The following is a 5021-nucleotide window of genomic DNA, read 5'->3' on the forward strand; positions in this document are numbered from 1 at the left end:
GCTTCAGAAAAAGAGGTTCCTTCAAAAATGGAATTTTTCAGAGTTTTGAATTTCGAACTGGCCTGGTCTCATCCGAATTTTGATGGTTTTCCCCTTTTTTTCCAAAATCCGAGCCCCCTTTCTATATAATCGTTATTGTTTCATTGTTTTGGAGGAGAAAAAAAAAGAAACTTTTTGTGAGAAAAAGAGATAATATATATATATATATATATATATATATATATATACACAGAACCAGTAAGCTGGAAAGAAAAAGGACATTAAAGTCAAAGCTCCTGAAGTCGCATAGAGATCAAAAACGAGTTTTTCTTTCGATTTTGCTCTCGCCGGCTTCTATTTTGTTCATCCAGGCTCATTGGGTTTGTTTGTGGTCATAGGAGCTCTATCTTTTCTGTTCGTACTCGTCTCCAGTCGCTGCATCTCGAAAGGTAACACTCATTTTTGTTTTAAACATACTTTTATTCTTAATGCATCGTTTGCTCGGTTCTCAAATGTATAGAATGTTTATTTGTTAGTGTTTTTTTGTTTTCTTTTTTTTTTTGAAATTTCCTTTTGAATCTCATTTGTCTACAAACCAGTGATGGAGTTTATTTGAAAGCCCTTGGTTGTTATTTGTTTTTGTTTCGATGAAGTTTTGACGTCTTCCCCTCCCAAATTCTTATTTTCATTGTTAAAATCTTCTTATTTCACTGATGTTCCTACTGGTATGCTATGAAAGTTGTGGTTTAGTCGTAGAACTCGAAATTACCTTCTGTGTGTGATTTCGACTTCCATAATATGACATATAGGCTCTTATTTGCTCTTATTACTAGTGAATCAAATATTGTTATCTATCTGTTGCTTACTGCATCTTTCGTGTCTCTTGCCTAGTAGAATCGACAATCTGATTCATATGCACAAACTAGTTATTTCAAAACAATGAAATTGTCTGTTAAAATTGGTTGTGTTGTCTCATCCCTTTTATTATTTCTCTATGTTCTTGACTAGCCTTTGGTTTAGTTATCGAAATATTCTGCTCGTCTTAAGGTTCTTTTGGCTGTTGAGAATTCGTATTATTATGTAGTATTAGATTTCACTTTTTTTTACCGCAAGTCGGAGGGGATGAAGTCTTAAGGTTTGAGTTTTTTAGCCTTCAATGTATGCCCAGGGGTATAAAAGTTTCGTGCTAAGTTCATTGTAGTATTTTGTCGGAAAAATTACATAAATTAATACATTTTAAAAAATAATTACAGATTTTAGCGATACTTTTTGTTTATTACCATTTATAGCAATACTGTGATAAATCTGTAATATGTATTAAAAGTGAATTATTTATGCAATATATTTGAATTATAATTGTTTTTGAAATATATTGTGTTTGTTTGGTAAAAAATGGTCATATTGTATTATAAGTGTATTAAAATGTGTGATAAATGTATTATCCATCATTAAAACTTGTATTAAATGTGAATAATAAATTGTTCTTTGTAATATGTATTAAAATTGTATTATAAATGAATTAAAAGCGATCAAGTGAAAAAAAAATATTGTTGCTATAAATGGTAAATATTTTATTATTATAGCACATTTATGTAAGTTTCCCTTTTTTGTAGCCTATGTATGTCTCCCCTCTTTGCTTAAAATTCGTGAAAATATGCCAAAAATCTCCCTTTATTTCACATTTGAAATTGCCACAAGGCAATAGTATTGTTTTGTTAATTAGGTTTACTGTTTTGCTCATGTGCCGAAATTCTCAAATTAGTTATTAAATATGTGGGTATATTACAGCCTTTGCATAAGTCACATATTTTATTTCTTTGTTTTTTAAAAAAAAAAGCCTAATCACTACTTCAATAGTTTGCTTCTTTCATTCATTGGTAATTGCTTCCTTGTTATTATAATTAGGCTTAAGTCTACTCTATTTGAACACTGTTAATGCTGGCAATTTAAGTCCACTTTTCACTGACCCGCCCAAATAGCCCATTCAATATGGGATGAAAGAGTGATTTTAAATAGGAAAAATAACTTAAATACACAACTTTAAGTTTCTTATTGTCTACTTTTCCCTACTTTTTTAAAAAATTACTTTAATCCCTTATTTAACTTGTAATTGAAATCTGGTAGATACATAATATACTCTTTCCTCCTACATTCACCATTTCTTATACTCCTTGTTTTTCTCCCTAATTTCACTCAATTCTCTTTTCAGTTACAAAGCATTAACCCAAATTGATTTTCAAATATTTTCTCTCTCAATCAAACAAATTTCAAATATCAATCTTCACTTTTGTATCTTATGTTTTCTCTCACAAAGTTTGTCAAATATACTTCAGTCGATTTTTGTTTCAGTTGTTTCTTATTGATACATATCATACTTCGTCTTCTCTCTCTCTCTCTCAGAGTTTGTCATCTTTTTACTTCAATTTTTATTTTGTTTCATCGTGTTCACATGAATCGAGATACTAATCGAAAAATATATGATTTTGATGACGAAGATTGTGCAAAAAAAAATTCCAGATGCATGACTAGGACAAAATTTGTATGCAAATAGACGAGGTGTTAACTTCAGTTGCAGATCATTAAAAAAATTTGCACATCATGATTGAAAAACGATTGTATCTGTTGTTGAGGTTGAAGATCAGATCTATGGCTGTAGAGATATATTATAGATAATAGTGTTTATAGTTCATTATATATCTTATACATATTTTCTTGAATACAATTAAATATATCATTAACATATTTGTTAATAATTGTTTGTTCTAAAACTACAAATACAGATCGATGATACTATTAAGAATAAGAAACGACGGATGTTTCAAAAGTCTAACCGACAGATGAAAATATTCATGATACTATCAAAAATCAACAAGAAATAGAGAATTTTTCAGAACTCTAACCCGCATATGAAAATATTCATGTGTTATTACAGAAGCAAGTGAACATAAGAATGTATTAGAATGATCAGAAAATTTAGTATATAATACATTATGATATGTGGTTGATAAATCAAAATAAAATTTGTATCCTGACTTATACTACATGCTGCTATTTTAGGATGACGAACCAGATCAAGGCCCCCAAGATCTTAATGAAGCAGCAACGAATGAAGATACATAAACAGTATTATATCATGTAAAATGTATCTTTTGATAAAGTAAAGTATTACTCAAACAAATTAAGAAACATAAAAAGTAATATATCACGCACTAATTTATTAGGCATGATACAAAAATCAATTTTTTACTAAATATATCTCTTTTTTTTTTTGTATATGATACATAGCTACGTCGGATTATATGGACATGATCCATAAATACTAATTTATAATGTATCAATCTCAAGGCAAACAACTTATGAGCAACAATTACATGCTTAATATATCCCTTAACAATACAATACTTATCCATTTACATAAATAGTAATGTATCATGCACTAATCTTTTAGATATGATACGTAAATTCGAATTTAAACTAAATGTATCAATTACTTAACAACTACCACATGATAATGTCTCAATCTCAAATCTAACATCTTATGAGCAACAATAACTTATTTAATGTATCTAGTATAAATACAATATTTATCAATTTAAACAACAATAATAAATAGTAATAATGTATCATGCACTAATTTTTAGATATGATACGTAAATTTGAATTTATACTAAATGTATCAATTACATAGCAATTATCGTGATACATAGCAATTATCACACGGTAATGTATCGATCTCAAATCTAACATCTTATGACAATAATTACTTATTTAATGTATCTAGTATAATATACAATACTTATCAATTTAAATAACATACATAAATAGTAAAATGCTAAGTTGCAAAGATATTTATGATGTATCTTCTAAAAAATTTTGATAATTTTGTATCAAAATTGAAAAGACCTTAATGAATTAGAAGAAGAATTTTGCATCTCGAAATTTTTTAATGATTTAGAATCAAAATTGAAAGGATCTTCGATGAAGTGGGAGAAACATATCTCACAGACAAAATACAATATCAACAGACACTGATAACAATACTTGGTAGAGTAATCTTTTGGTGTACTGCCTCAACAATATCAATGAACTCCTGTTTATCTTTGAGTGCCCAGTTGATCTTGTTATTGTTTCATGTGCCAAGATCAATCATGATGTGTTAAATTCTTTGATGCATCTGCAACTGAAACCAGCACCTCGTCATATGCATACAAGTTTCGTCCTAGTCATGGACACCACCACCAATCTTTTCACTTGTGTCAATGCATAATGAATACATTGCAAATCGTGACTCATTTTTTTCACTTCTAAATATAATTTAACACCTATGTCGTTCTTAATTTTCCAACAACGATTCTGTCACTTTTGTAACTTTCATATTACACTTTGTTGACCCAAATTCCTAAATGCCTCAGTAAAATTGATACATTCATCTTCTATCAACAAAAAATCAGTATTTCTCACTTTTTCTCAATGGATGGATGTTCACAAACTGTTATTCAACGTAGAAGATGTAATTTTGAATTTTGAAAGGTCTGAGTAGATTACCTATTAAGATAGGGATTGTTTAGTTTCAATTACGCTTAAATTAAGCTAATTAAATTAACAAAATTAATTATTACAGTTTTTTTCCCTTTTTATGCTCAACAATAATTTGTTTACCTTATATCAATTATATTGTATTAGATTGGTAGTTATATATCAAAGGCCTACCTTTTTAAGGAATTTTTTGTAAAATGTAAATTAATTGGGATAGGATGTAATTTACACTTTACACTATGGGATTCCTTTAATTTTTACTTTTAAATATGGGTTATATTTGGGTTTATATCCATATTTTACCCATTAAAATATTGCTATATTATGGTAAACTACGAGTCATATATAGGTATTCCAAGTTTTCTTCAAATTTTCAAAAAACCTTCTGTTGCCTAGTTTTAGAAGCGATTTTTTAAAACTTTCATATATACGTCCTTATTAATATTTCAACTATCGACCCCCTATCCCCCACCCCCACCCCGCCCAAAAAAAATTAAAATTTATGT

The 5021-nt window shown here is 28.6% G+C and overlaps 1 long non-coding RNA gene across 1 annotated transcript; it reads left to right on the top strand.

Annotated features, from left to right (window-relative positions):
- The first annotated feature begins 233 nt into the window (after positions 1–233).
- Positions 234–3228, top strand: LOC114078096. Its single transcript, XR_003579643.1, has 2 exons — positions 234–428; positions 3037–3228. It is a non-coding gene; the product is annotated as an uncharacterized LOC114078096 (long non-coding RNA).
- Positions 3229–5021: the final 1793 nt, after the last annotated feature.

This window comes from Solanum pennellii, chromosome 7, assembly GCF_001406875.1.
Source record: "Solanum pennellii chromosome 7, SPENNV200".
NCBI lineage: Eukaryota > Viridiplantae > Streptophyta > Magnoliopsida > Solanales > Solanaceae > Solanum > Solanum pennellii.